Raw genomic sequence first — 15,000 nt, 5'->3', positions numbered from 1 at the left:
CGGACGTCGTACTCGCTCGACTATGTCGAATATGTCGACGCTTCCCCTTCCCCGCCGCGGGGGGGTCCGCGTCGACGATCCTGTGCCCAAGGATAGCGCGCCCTGCCTGGGTACAGGGACCCGCGCCTCCCGCCCTGGTTCTCTGTCAAAAGTCCCGAGGCCTGGAAGTCTGTCAGGGGACCCTTCCGGAGGCCTCGCCCGGGTTCGGTGCACCCTGCCTGGGCACAGGGACACACACTTACCCCTGGCCGACAACCAGACTTTGACATTTTTCCGTCTGGCCCACCCCGGGGGGGGTCCAGGGGCGTCGGGGGCCCTCGGCCGACCGGACGTCGTACTCGCTCGACTATGTCGAATATGTCGACGCTTCCCCTTCCCCGCCGCGGGAGGGCCGCGTCGACGATCCTTTGCCCAAGGATAGCGCGCCCTGCCTGGGTACAGGGACCCGCGCCTCCCGCCCTTGATCCTTCTCAAATGTCCCGAGGCCTGGAAGTCCGTCAGGGGAGCCTTCCGGAGGCCTCGCCCGGGTTCGGTGCACCCTGCCTGGGCACAGGGACACACACTTACCCCTGGCCGACAACCAGACTTTGACATTTTTCCGTCTGGCCCACCCCGGGGGGGGGGGTCCAGGGGCGTCGGGGGCCCTCGGCCGACCGGACGTCGTACTCGCTCGACTATGTCGAATATGTCGACGCTTCCCCTTCCCCGCCGCGGGGGGGTCCGCGTCGACGATCCTTTGCCCAAGGATAGCGCGCCCTGCCTGGGTACAGGGACCCGCGCCTCCCGCCCTTGATCCTTCTCAAATGTCCCGAGGCCTGGAAGTCCGTCAGGGGAGCCTTCCGGAGGCCTCGCCCGGGTTCGGTGCACCCTGCCTGGGCACAGGGACACACACTTACCCCTGGCCGACAACCAGACTTTGACATTTTTCCGTCTGGCCCACCCCGGGGGGGGGGGTCCAGGGGCATCGGGGGCCCTCGGCCGACCGGACGTCGTACTCGCTCGACTATGTCGAATATGTCGACGCTTCCCCTTCCCCGCCGCGGGAGGGTCCGTGTCGACGATCCTTTGCCCAAGGATGGCGCGCCCTGTCTGGGTACAGGGACCCGCGCCTCCCGCCCTTGATCCTTCTCAAATGTCCCGAGGCCTGGAAGTCCGTCAGGGGACCCTTCCGGAGGCCTCGTCCGGGTTCGGTGCACCCTGCCTGGGCACAGGGACACACACTTACCCCTGGCCGACAACCAGACTTTGACATTTTTCCGTCTGGCCCACCCCGGGGGGGGGGGGGTCCAGGGGCGTCGGGGGCCCTCGGCCGACCGGACGTCGTACTCGCTCGACTATGTCGAATATGTCGACGCTTCCCCTTCCCCGCCGCGGGGGGGTCCGCGTCGACGATCCTTTGCCGAAGGATAGCGCGCCCTGCCTGGGTACAGGGACCCGCGCCTCCCGCCCTTGATCCTTCTCAAATGTCCCGAGGCCTGGAAGTCCGTCAGGGGAGCCTTCCGGAGGCCTCGCCCGGGTTCGGTGCACCCTGCCTGGGCACAGGGACACACACTTACCCCTGGCCGACAACCAGACTTTGACATTTTTCCGTCTGGCCCACCCCGGGGGGGGGGGTCCAGGGGCGTCGGGGGCCCTCGGCCGACCGGACGTCGTACTCGCTCGACTATGTCGAATATGTCGACGCTTCCCCTTCCCCGCCGCGGGAGGGCCGCGTCGACGATCCTTTGCCCAAGGATAGCGCGCCCTGCCTGGGTACAGGGACCCGCGCCTCCCGCCCTTGATCCTTCTCAAATGTCCCGAGGCCTGGAAGTCCGTCAGGGGAGCCTTCCGGAGGCCTCGCCCGGGTTCGGTGCACCCTGCCTGGGCACAGGGACACACACTTACCCCTGGCCGACAACCAGACTTTGACATTTTTCCGTCTGGCCCACCCCGGGGGGGGGGGTCCAGGGGCATCGGGGGCCCTCGGCCGACCGGACGTCGTACTCGCTCGACTATGTCGAATATGTCGACGCTTCCCCTTCCCCGCCGCGGGGGGGTCCGCGTCGACGATCCTTTGCCCAAGGATAGCGCGCCCTGCCTGGGTACAGGGACCCGCGCCTCCCGCCCTTGATCCTTCTCAAATGTCCCGAGGCCTGGAAGTCCGTCAGGGGAGCCTTTCGGAGGCCTCGCCCGGGTTCGGTGCACCCTGCCTGGGCACAGGGACACACACTTACCCCTGGCCGACAACCAGACTTTGACATTTTTCCGTCTGGCCCACCCCGGGGGGGGGTCCAGGGGCATCGGGGGCCCTCGGCCGACCGGACGTCGTACTCGCTCGACTATGTCGAATATGTCGACGCTTCCCCTTCCCCGCCGCGGGGGGGTCCGCGTCGACGATCTTGTGCCCAAGGATAGCGCGCCCTGCCTGGGTACAGGGACCCGCGCCTCCCGCCCTTGATCTCTCTCAAATGTTCCAAAGCCTGGAAGTCCATCAGGGGACCCTTCCGGAGGCCTCGCCCGGGTTCGGTGCACCCTGCCTGGGCACAGGGACACACACTTACCCCTGGCCGACAACCGGACTTTGACATTTTCTGTCTGGCCCACACTGGGGGGGTCCGGGGGGACGGGCACCCTCGGCGGACCGCCCGCCAGACTGGCTCGACTCGCTCGACGTCCCAGCTCTCTGGCACAGGAGGCCGTTCTAAGATACCCGGTCGCTATGCTGTGATACACTTTTATGAAAGCGTACCACTCCGACATGCCCAGCTCATGGAACTGTCGCCTGGATTCGGCTTTCAAATACGATCTCATAGTGGTTCTCAGTTTTGAGATAATCATCATGTCTGGAGGTCTGTCAGGGGACCCTTCCAGATGACTTGCCCGGGTTCAGTGCACCCTGCCTGGGCACAGGGACACACACTTCCCACGGGCCAACCACCCGACTTTTAACATTTTCCCTCTTGACTCCGGGTTGGCGCGTCGGCACCACCCCGGGGGCATCGGGGGCTCTCGGCCGACCGGACGTCGTACTCGCTCGACTATGTCGAATATGTCGACGCTTCCCCTTCCCCGCCGCGGGGGGGTCCGCGTCGACGATCCTTTGCCCAAGGATAGCGCGCCCTGCCTGGGTACAGGGACCCGCGCCTCCCGCCCTTGATCCTTCTCAAATGTCCCGAGGCCTGGAAGTCCGTCAGGGGAGCCTTCCGGAGGCCTCGCCCGGGTTCGGTGCACCCTGCCTGGGCACAGGGACACACACTTACCCCTGGCCGACAACCAGACTTTGACATTTTTCCGTCTGGCCCACCCCGGAGGGGGGGGGGGGGGGGGGTCCAGGGGCATCGGGGGCCCTCGTCCGACCGGACGTCGTACTCGCTCGACTATGTCGAATATGTCGACGCTTCCCCTTCCCCGCCGCGGGGGGGTCCGCGTCGACGATCCTGTGCCCAAGGATAGCGCGCCCTGCCTGGGTACAGGGACCCGCGCCTCCCGCCCTGGTTCTCTGTCAAAAGTCCCGAGGCCTGGAGGTCTGTCAGGGGACCCTTCCGGAGGCCTCGCCCGGGTTCGGTGCACCCTGCCTGGGCACAGGGACACACACTTACCCCTGGCCGACAACCAGACTTTGACATTTTTCCGTCTGGCCCACCCCGGGGGGGGGGGGGTCCAGGGGCATCGGGGGCCCTCGGCCGACCGGACGTCGTACTCGCTCGACTATGTCGAATATGTCGACGCTTCCCCTTCCCCGCCGCGGGGGGGTCCGCGTCGACGATCCTTTGCCGAAGGATAGCGCGCCCTGCCTGGGTACAGGGACCCGCGCCTCCCGCCCTTGATCCTTCTCAAATGTCCCGAGGCCTGGAAGTCCGTCAGGGGACCCTTCCGGAGGCCTCGCCCGGGTTCGGTGCACCCTGCCTGGGCACAGGGACACACACTTACCCCTGGCCGACAACCAGACTTTGACATTTTTCCGTCTGGCCCACCCCGGGGGGGGGGGGGGGTCCAGGGGCATCGGGGGCCCTCGGCCGACCGGACGTCGTACTCGCTCGACTATGTCGAATATGTCGACGCTTCCCCTTCCCCGCCGCGGGGGGGTCCGCGTCGACGATCCTGTGCCCAAGGATGGCGCGCCCTGCCTGGGTACAGGGACCCGCGCCTCCCGCCCTGGTTCTCTGTCAAAAGTCCCGAGGCCTGGAGGTCTGTCAGGGGACCCTTCCGGAGGCCTCGCCCGGGTTCGGTGCACCCTGCCTGGGCACAGGGACACACACTTACCCCTGGCCGACAACCAGACTTTGACATTTTTCCGTCTGGCCCACCCCGGGGGGGGGTCCAGGCGCATCGGGGGCCCTCGGCCGACCGGACGTCGTACTCGCTCGACTATGTCGAATATGTCGACGCTTCCCCTTCCCCGCCGCGGGGGGGTCCGCTTCGACGATCTTGTGCCCAAGGATAGCGCACCCTGCCTGGGTACAGGGACCCCCGCGCCTCCCGCCCTTGATCTCTCTCAAATGTTCCAAAGCCTGGAAGTCTGTCAGGGGACCCTTCCGGAGGCCTCGCCCGGGTTCGGTGCACCCTGCCTGGGCACAGGGACACACACTTACCCCTGGCCGACAACCAGACTTTGACATTTTTCCGTCTGGCCCACCCCGGGGGGGGTCCAGGGGCATCGGGGGCCCTCGGCCGACCGGACGTCGTACTCGCTCGACTATGTCGAATATGTCGACGCTTCCCCTTCCCCGCCGCGGGGGGGGTCCGCGTCGACGATCCTGTGCCCAAGGACGGTGCACCCTGCCTGGGCACAGGGACACACACGTCAATCGGGACTTTGTCGCTCAGCCTAAGAAGGTCGGCCTGAAGCACTGTCGTGCGTCCCGACGGGGTCCGCACACCCGCCCGCCGGTGCCGCTGCCTTCCTCTGGGTGTGCCCTCTCCGGGGATACCATGCGCGGGGTGTGCGAACCCTCCCGGGGGTCCAGGGACCGGTGCCAAACACCCCGCACACAGCGATCTCGACCTTGTCAATGTTACGCTCAGCCTACTTCGGGGCCACGCTGCACCGCCCGTGCGGGTTCGCGCACCCACCCGGTGGTCCCGCTGCCTTCCTCCGGGTGTGCCCTCTCCGGGGATACCATGCGCGGGGTGTGCGAACCCTCCCGGGGGTCCAGGGACCGGTCCCAAACACCCCGCACACAGCGATCCCGACCTTGTCAATGTTACGCTCAGCCTACTTCGGGGCCACGCTGCACCGCCCGTGCGGGTTCGCGCACCCACCCGGTGGTCCCGCTGCCTTCCTCCGGGTGTGCCCTCTCCGGGGATACCATGCGCGGGGTGTGCGAACCCTCCCGGGGGTCCAGGGACCGGTCCCAAACACCCCGCGCACAGCGATCTCGACCTTGTCAATGTTACGCTCAGCCTACTTCGGGGCCACGCTGCACCGCCCGTGCGGGTTCGCGCACCCACCCGGTGGTCCCGCTGCCTTCCTCCGGGTGTGCCCTCTCCGGGGATACCATGCGCGGGGTGTGCGAACCCTCCCGGGGGTCCAGGGACCGGTCCCAAACACCCCGCGCACAGCGATCTCGACCTTGTCAATGTTACGCTCAGCCTACTTCGGGGCCACGCTGCACCGCCCGTGCGGGTTCGCGCACCCACCCGGTGGTCCCGCTGCCTTCCTCCGGGTGTGCCCTCTCTGGGGATACCATGCGCGGGGTGTGCGAACCCTCCCGGAGGTCCAGGGACCGGTCCCAAACACCCCGCGCACAGCGATCTCGACCTTGTCAATGTTACGCTCAGCCTACTTCGGGGCCACGCTGCACCGCCCGTGCGGGTTCGCGCACCCACCCGGTGGTCCCGCTGCCTTCCTCCGGGTGTGCCCTCTCCGGGGATACCATGCGCGGGGTGTGCGAACCCTCCCGGGGGTCCAGGGACCGGTCCCAAACACCCCGCGCACAGCGATCTCGACCTTGTCAATGTTACGCTCAGCCTACTTCGGGGCCACGCTGCACCGCCCGTGCGGGTTCGCGCACCCACCCGGTGGTCCCGCTGCCTTCCTCCGGGTGTGCCCTCTCCGGGGATACCATGCGCGGGGTGTGCGAACCCTCCCGGGGGTCCAGGGACCGGTGCCAAACACCCCGCGCACAGCGATCTCGACCTTGTCAATGTTACGCTCAGCCTACTTCGGGGCCACGCTGCACCGCCCGTGCGGGTTCGCGCACCCACCCGGTGGTCCCGCTGCCTTCCTCCGGGTGTGCCCTCTCCGGGGATACCATGCGCGGGGTGTGCGAACCCTCCCGGGGGTCCAGGGACCGGTGCCAAACACCCCGCGCACAGCGATCTCGACCTTGTCAATGTTACGCTCAGCCTACTTCGGGGCCACGCTGCACCGCCCGTGCGGGTTCGCGCACCCACCCGGTGGTCCCGCTGCCTTCCTCCGGGTGTGCCCTCTCCGGGGATACCATGCGCGGGGTGTGCGAACCCTCCCGGGGGTCCAGGGACCGGTGCCAAACACCCCGCGCACAGCGATCTCGACCTTGTCAATGTTACGCTCAGCCTACTTCGGGGCCACGCTGCACCGCCCGTGCGGGTTCGCGCACCCACCCGGTGGTCCCGCTGCCTTCCTCCGGGTGTGCCCTCTCCGGGGATACCATGCGCGGGGTGTGCGAACCTTCCCGGGGGTCCAGGGACCGGTGCCAAACACCCCGCGCACAGCGATCTCGACCTTGTCAATGTTACGCTCAGCCTACTTCGGGGCCACGCTGCACCGCCCGTGCGGGTTCGCGCACCCACCCGGTGGTCCCGCTGCCTTCCTCCGGGTGTGCCCTCTCCGGGGATACCATGCGCGGGGTGTGCGAACCCTCCCGGGGGTCCAGGGACCGGTGCCAAACACCCCGCGCACAGCGATCTCGACCTTGTCAATGTTACGCTCAGCCTACTTCGGGGCCACGCTGCACCGCCCGTGCGGGTTCGCGCACCCACCCGGTGGTCCCGCTGCCTTCCTCCGGGTGTGCCCTCTCCGGGGATACCATGCGCGGGGTGTGCGAACCCTCCCGGGGGTCCAGGAACCGGTGCCAAACACCCCGCGCACAGCGATCTCGACCTTGTCAATGTTACGCTCAGCCTACTTCGGGGCCACGCTGCACCGCCCGTGCGGGTTCGCGCACCCACCCGGTGGTCCCGCTGCCTTCCTCCGGGTGTGCCCTCTCCGGGGATACCATGCGCGGGGTGTGCGAACCCTCCCGGGGGTCCAGGAACCGGTGCCAAACACCCCGCGCACAGCGATCTCGACCTTGTCAATGTTACGCTCAGCCTACTTCGGGGCCACGCTGCACCGCCCGTGCGGGTTCGCGCACCCACCCGGTGGTCCCGCTGCCTTCCTCCGGGTGTGCCCTCTCCGGGGATACCATGCGCGGGGTGTGCGAACCCTCCCGGGGGTCCAGGGACCGGTGCCAAACACCCCGCGCACAGCGATCTCGACCTTGTCAATGTTACGCTCAGCCTACTTCGGGGCCACGCTGCACCGCCCGTGCGGGTTCGCGCACCCACCCGGTGGTCCCGCTGCCTTCCTCCGGGTGTGCCCTCTCCGGGGATACCATGCGCGGGGTGTGCGAACCCTCCCGGGGGTCCAGGGACCGGTGCCAAACACCCCGCGCACAGCGATCTCGACCTTGTCAATGTTACGCTCAGCCTACTTCGGGGCCACGCTGCACCGCCCGTGCGGGTTCGCGCACCCACCCGGTGGTCCCGCTGCCTTCCTCCGGGTGTGCCCTCTCCGGGGATACCATGCGCGGGGTGTGCGAACCTTCCCGGGGGTCCAGGGACCGGTGCCAAACACCCCGCGCACAGCGATCTCGACCTTGTCAATGTTACGCTCAGCCTACTTCGGGGCCACGCTGCACCGCCCGTGCGGGTTCGCGCACCCACCCGGTGGTCCCGCTGCCTTCCTCCGGGTGTGCCCTCTCCGGGGATACCATGCGCGGGGTGTGCGAACCCTCCCGGGGGTCCAGGGACCGGTCCCAAACACCCCGCGCACAGCGATCTCGACCTTGTCAATGTTACGCTCAGCCTACTTCGGGGCCACGCTGCACCGCCCGTGCGGGTTCGCGCACCCACCCGGTGGTCCCGCTGCCTTCCTCCGGGTGTGCCCTCTCCGGGGATACCATGCGCGGGGTGTGCGAACCCTCCCGGGGGTCCAGGGACCGGTCCCAAACACCCCGCGCACAGCGATCTCGACCTTGTCAATGTTACGCTCAGCCTACTTCGGGGCCACGCTGCACCGCCCGTGCGGGTTCGCGCACCCACCCGGTGGTCCCGCTGCCTTCCTCCGGGTGTGCCCTCTCCGGGGATACCATGCGCGGGGTGGGCGAAGCCTCCCGGGGGTCCAGGGACCGGTCCCAAACACCCCGCGCACAGCGATCTCGACCTTGTCAATGTTACGCTCAGCCTACTTCGGGGCCACGCTGCACCGCCCGTGCGGGTTCGCGCACCCACCCGGTGGTCCCGCTGCCTTCCTCCGGGTGTGCCCTCTCCGGGGATACCATGCGCGGGGTGTGCGAACCCTCCCGGGGGTCCAGGGATCGGTGCCAAACACCCCGCGCACAGCGATCTCGACCTTGTCAATGTTACGCTCAGCCTACTTCGGGGCCACGCTGCACCGCCCGTGCGGGTTCGCGCACCCACCCGGTGGTCCCGCTGCCTTCCTCCGGGTGTGCCCTCTCCGGGGATACCATGCGCGGGGTGTGCGAACCCTCCCGGGGGTCCAGGGACCGGTCCCAAACACCCCGCGCACAGCGATCTCGACCTTGTCAATGTTACGCTCAGCCTACTTCGGGGCCACGCTGCACCGCCCGTGCGGGTTCGCGCACCCACCCGGTGGTCCCGCTGCCTTCCTTCGGGTGTGCCCTCTCCGGGGATACCATGCGCGGGGTGGGCGAAGCCTCCCGGGGGTCCAGGGACCGGTCCCAAACACCCCGCGCACAGCGATCTCGACCTTGTCAATGTTACGCTCAGCCTACTTCGGGGCCACGCTGCACCGCCCGTGCGGGTTCGCGCACCCACCCGGTGGTCCCGCTGCCTTCCTCCGGGTGTGCCCTCTCCGGGGATACCATGCGCGGGGTGTGCGAACCCTCCCGGGGGTCCAGGGACCGGTCCCAAACACCCCGCGCACAGCGATCTCGACCTTGTCAATGTTACGCTCAGCCTACTTCGGGGCCACGCTGCACCGCCCGTGCGGGTTCGCGCACCCACCCGGTGGTCCCGCTGCCTTCCTCCGGGTGTGCCCTCTCCGGGGATAACATGCGCGGGGTGTGCGAACCCTCCCGGAGGTCCAGGGACCGGTCCCAAACACCCCGCGCACAGCGATCTCGACCTTGTCAATGTTACGCTCAGCCTACTTCGGGGCCACGCTGCACCGCCCGTGCGGGTTCGCGCACCCACCCGGTGGTCCCGCTGCCTTCCTCCGGGTGTGCCCTCTCTGGGGATATCATGCGCGGGGTGTGCGAACCCTCCCGGGGGTCCAGGGACCGGTCCCAAACACCCCGCGCACAGCGATCTCGACCTTGTCAATGTTACGCTCAGCCTACTTCGGGGCCACGCTGCACCGCCCGTGCGGGTTCGCGCACCCACCCGGTGGTCCCGCTGCCTTCCTCCGGGTGTGCCCTCTCCGGGGATACCATGCGCGGGGTGTGCGAACCCTCCCGGGGGTCCAGGGACCGGTCCCAAACACCCCGCGCACAGCGATCTCGACCTTGTCAATGTTACGCTCAGCCTACTTCGGGGCCACGCTGCACCGCCCGTGCGGGTTCGCGCACCCACCCGGTGGTCCCGCTGCCTTCCTCCGGGTGTGCCCTCTCTGGGGATACCATGCGCGGGGTGTGCGAACCCTCCCGGAGGTCCAGGGACCGGTCCCAAACACCCCGCGCACAGCGATCTCGACCTTGTCAATGTTACGCTCAGCCTACTTCGGGGCCACGCTGCACCGCCCGTGCGGGTTCGCGCACCCACCCGGTGGTCCCGCTGCCTTCCTCCGGGTGTGCCCTCTCTGGGGATACCATGCGCGGGGTGTGCGAACCCTCCCGGGGGTCCAGGGACCGGTGCCAAACACCCCGCGCACAGCGATCTCGACCTTGTCAATGTTACGCTCAGCCTAGTTCGGGGCCACGCTGCACCGCCCGTGCGGGTTCGCGCACCCACCCGGTGGTCCCGCTGCCTTCCTCCGGGTGTGCCCTCTCCGGGGATACCATGCGCGGGGTGTGCGAACCCTCCCGGGGGTCCAGGGACCGGTGCCAAACACCCCGCGCACAGCGATCTCGACCTTGTCAATGTTACGCTCAGCCTACTTCGGGGCCACGCTGCACCGCCCGTGCGGGTTCGCGCACCCACCCGGTGGTCCCGCTGCCTTCCTCCGGGTGTGCCCTCTCTGGGGATACCATGCGCGGGGTGTGCGAACCCTCCCGGGGGTCCAGGGACCGGTGCCAAACACCCCGCGCACAGCGATCTCGACCTTGTCAATGTTACGCTCAGCCTACTTCGGGGCCACGCTGCACCGCCCGTGCGGGTTCGCGCACCCACCCGGTGGTCCCGCTGCCTTCCTCCGGGTGTGCCCTCTCCGGGGATACCATGCGCGGGGTGTGCGAACCCTCCCGGGGGTCCAGGGACCGGTCCCAAACACCCCGCACACAGCGATCTCGACCTTGTCAATGTTACGCTCAGCCTACTTCGGGGCCACGCTGCACCGCCCGTGCGGGTTCGCGCACCCACCCGGTTGTCCCGCTGCCTTCCTCCGGGTGTGCCCTCTCTGGGGATACCATGCGCGGGGTGTGCGAACCCTCCCGGGGGTCCAGGGACCGGTGCCAAACACCCCGCGCACAGCGATCTCGACCTTGTCAATGTTACGCTCAGCCTACTTCGGGGCCACGCTGCACCGCCCGTGCGGGTTCGCGCACCCACCCGGTGGTCCCGCTGCCTTCCTCCGGGTGTGCCCTCTCCGGGGATACCATGCGCGGGGTGGGCGAAGCCTCCCGGGGGTCCAGGGACCGGTGCCAAACACCCCGCGCACAGCGATCTCGACCTTGTCAATGTTACGCTCAGCCTACTTCGGGGCCACGCTGCACCGCCCGTGCGGGTTCGCGCACCCACCCGGTGGTCCCGCTGCCTTCCTCCGGGTGTGCCCTCTCCGGGGATACCATGCGCGGGGTGTGCGAACCCTCCCGGGGGTCCAGGGACCGGTGCCAAACACCCCGCGCACAGCGATCTCGACCTTGTCAATGTTACGCTCAGCCTACTTCGGGGCCACGCTGCACCGCCCGTACGGGTTCGCGCACCCACCCGGTGGTCCCGCTGCCTTCCTCCGGGTGTGCCCTATCCGGGGATACCATGCGCGGGGTGTGCGACCCCTCCCGGGGGTCCAGGGACCGGTCCCAAACACCCCGCGCACAGCGATCTCGACCTTGTCAATGTTACGCTCAGCCTACTTCGGGGCCACGCTGCACCGCCCGTGCGGGTTCGCGCACCCACCCGGTGGTCCCGCTGCCTTCCTCCGGGTGTGCCCTCTCCGGGGATACCATGCGCGGGGTGGGCGAAGCCTCCCGGGGGTCCAGGGACCGGTCCCAAACACCCCGCGCACAGCGATCTCGACCTTGTCAATGTTACGCTCAGCCTACTTCGGGGCCACGCTGCACCGCCCGTGCGGGTTCGCGCACCCACCCGGTGGTCCCGCTGCCTTCCTCCGGGTGTGCCCTCTCCGGGGATACCATGCGCGGGGTGGGCGAAGCCTCCCGGGGGTCCAGGGACCGGTCCCAAACACCCCGCGCACAGCGATCTCGACCTTGTCAATGTTACGCTCAGCCTACTTCGGGGCCACGCTGCACCGCCCGTGCGGGTTCGCGCACCCACCCGGTGGTCCCGCTGCCTTCCTCCGGGTGTGCCCTCTCCGGGGATACCATGCGCGGGGTGGGCGAAGCCTCCCGGGGGTCCAGGGACCGGTCCCAAACACCCCGCGCACAGCGATCTCGACCTTGTCAATGTTACGCTCAGCCTACTTCGGGGCCACGCTGCACCGCCCGTGCGGGTTCGCGCACCCACCCGGTGGTCCCGCTGCCTTCCTCCGGGTGTGCCCTCTCCGGGGATACCATGCGCGGGGTGGGCGAAGCCTCCCGGGGGTCCAGGGACCGGTCCCAAACACCCCGCGCACAGCGATCTCGACCTTGTCAATGTTACGCTCAGCCTACTTCGGGGCCACGCTGCACCGCCCGTGCGGGTTCGCGCACCCACCCGGTGGTCCCGCTGCCTTCCTCCGGGTGTGCCCTCTCTGGGGATACCGTGCCCGGGGTGGGCGCGCCCTGCCTGGGATGCAGGGACCCGCGCTTAGCCCCCCGGGCACGTCGATCGGGACTTTGTCAATTTTACTCTCAGCCTACGAAGGAGCTCCGCCGGGCCGCCCGACGGGGTCCGCCCACCCGCCCGGCGGTACCGCTGCCTTCCTCCGGCTGTCCGCTCTCCCGGGGTGGGCTCGGCGGGGTCCGGTGGCCGTCGGGGAGCCGTCCCGCCCGCCCGCGTGTCTCCTGGGACGGCTCGGCCCCCCTCCGCGAGGGAGGCCGAGGGAGGGCGGCCGAGGTGCGGTCCTGCTGCGCGCACTCCGACGCCCGCGGCTTAGGGGAGAGGCCCGGGGAGCGAGGCGTGCCGACGCGGGACCGGAGTCTCGCGGGCAGCCTCGAGGACCCCGAGGGGCCTTGGGTCTCCCGCGCCTGGACGCGGTTGCGCTTCCTGCCGGACCGCCCGGCCGCCCCTCCCTATGCCCTTCGGGACCGCCGACCCCTCCGCCGCTCCGGGTTCCGGGATCCCGTGCCCGGGGTGGGCGCGCCCTGCCTGGGATGCAGGGACCCGCGCTTAGCCCCCCGGGGACACGCCGATCGGGACTTTGTCGATTTTACGCTCAGCCTACGAAGGAGCTCCGCCGGGCCGCCCGACGGGGTCTGCTCACCCGCCCGGCGGTACCGCTGCCTTCCTCCGGGTGTCCGCTCTCCAAGGATCCCGTGCCCGGGGTGGGCTCGGCGGGGTCCGGTGGCCGTCGGGGAGCCGTCCCGCCCGCGTGTCTCCTGGGACGGCTCGGCCCCCCTCCGCGAGGGAGGCCGAGGGAGGGCAGCCGAGGTGCGGTCCTGCTGCGCGCACTCCGACGCCCGCGGCTTAGGGGAGAGGCCCGGGGAGCGAGGCGTGCCGACGCGGGACCGGAGTCTCGCGGGCAGCCTCGAGGACCCCGAGGGGCCTTGGGTCTCCCGCGCCGGGTCGCGGTTGCGCTTCCTGCCGGACCGCCCGGCCGCCCCTCCCTATGCCCTTCGGGACCGCCGACCCCTCCGCCGCTCCGGGTTCCGGGATCCCGTGCCCGAGGTGGGCGCGCCCTGCCTGGGATGCAGGGACCCGCGCTTAGCCCCCCGGGGACGCGCCGATCGGGACTTTGTCGATTTTACGCTCAGCCTACGAAGGAGCTCCGCCGGGCCGCCCGACTGGGTCCGCTCACCCGCCCGGCGGTACCGCTGCCTTCCTCCGGGTGTCCGCTCTCCAAGGATCCCGTGCCCGGGTTGGGCTCGGCGGGGTCCGGTGGCCGTCAGGGAGCCGTCCCGCCCGCCCGCGTGTTCTGGGACGGCTCGGCCCCCCTCCGCGAGGGAGGCCGAGGGAGGGCAGCCGAGGTGCGGTCCTGCTGCGCGCACTCCGACGCCCGCGGCTTAGGGGAGAGGCCCGGGGAGCGAGGCGCGCCGACGCGGGACCGGAGTCTCGCGGGCAGCCTCGAGGACCCCGAGGGGCCTTGGGTCTCCCGCGCCTGGACGCGGTTGCGCTTCCTGCCGGACCGCCCGGCCGCCCCTCCCTATGCCCTTCGGGACCGCCGACCCCTCCGCCGCTCCGGGTTCCGGGATCCCGTGCCCGAGGTGGGCGCGCCCTGCCTGGGATGCAGGGACCCGCGCTTAGCCCCCCGGGCACGTCGATCGGGACTTTGTCGATTTTACTCTCAGCCTACGAAGGAGCTCCGCCGGGCCGCCCGACGGGGTCCGCCCACCCGCCCGGCGGTACCGCTGCCTTTCTCCGGGGGGGTACGGTGGCCGTCGGGGAGCCGTCCCGCTCGCGCGTCTCCTGGGACGGCTCGGCCCCCCTCCGCGAGGGAGGCCGAGGGAGGGCAGCCGAGGCGCGGTCCCGCTGCGCGCACACTCCGACGCCCGCGGCTTAGGGGAGAGGCCCTGGGGCCTTGGGTCTCCCTCGCCGGGACGCGGTTGCGCTTCCTGCCGGACCGCCCGGCCACCCTCCCTGTGCCCTTCGTGACCGCCGACCCCTCGTCGCGCATCTGGCGGCAGCCGCCGCCTCCGCACCGGCGCGATGCGGCATCTGGGGGGAGGGGGACCCTCTCGCCTTTACTGACACGGGCTCCGCAGAGTGGCTAGCTCCCTGCCGGATCGCGCTTCGTTAGATCGATCGAGGGACCTTCAAAGACGGATATAGCCTTCCGGACCGTGCCGTGGCGCGACTCGGCACCGGGGGGATCGAGACCCTTCGCCGACACGGGCTCCGGGGCCCGGCCGGACGAGGGGGTCGGTCCCCGCCGGATCGCGCGTCGAAACGACCGTCTGGGGATATTGCGAATGATGCCGTTCTCTCCGGACACATCTGGGGGAGCCCGCTCCGTGCCGCTCAAGCTCGCCTCCCGGGAGGGACGACCCCTTTCCCGGCGGGAGTTCCGCCGGGAGGGGGTATACCCTAAGGGCCCCCCCCGAGCCCCGGCACGATGCGGCGTCAGGGGGAGCGAGACCCTCTCGCCTTCGCCGACACGGGCTCCGGAGCCCGGCCGAACGAGAGGGTCGCTCCCCGCCGGATCGCGCCTCGCCAGATCGATCGAGGGACCTTCAGAGGATGAAAAAAAACGAGAAATTACGCCCATAGCTCGGCCCCTCCGGTCCAAAGAGGGTGCCGGCAGGGCACGCGCGCATCACCCCCGGGACCGGGGGACTTCGGCGGACCGCCCGCCGAAGTTGCTCGACTCGCTCGACGTCCCGG

Source organism: Hyla sarda, unplaced genomic scaffold (genome assembly GCF_029499605.1).
Source record: "Hyla sarda isolate aHylSar1 unplaced genomic scaffold, aHylSar1.hap1 scaffold_1209, whole genome shotgun sequence".
NCBI lineage: Eukaryota > Metazoa > Chordata > Amphibia > Anura > Hylidae > Hyla > Hyla sarda.
This window is presented reverse-complemented; position numbering follows the sequence as displayed.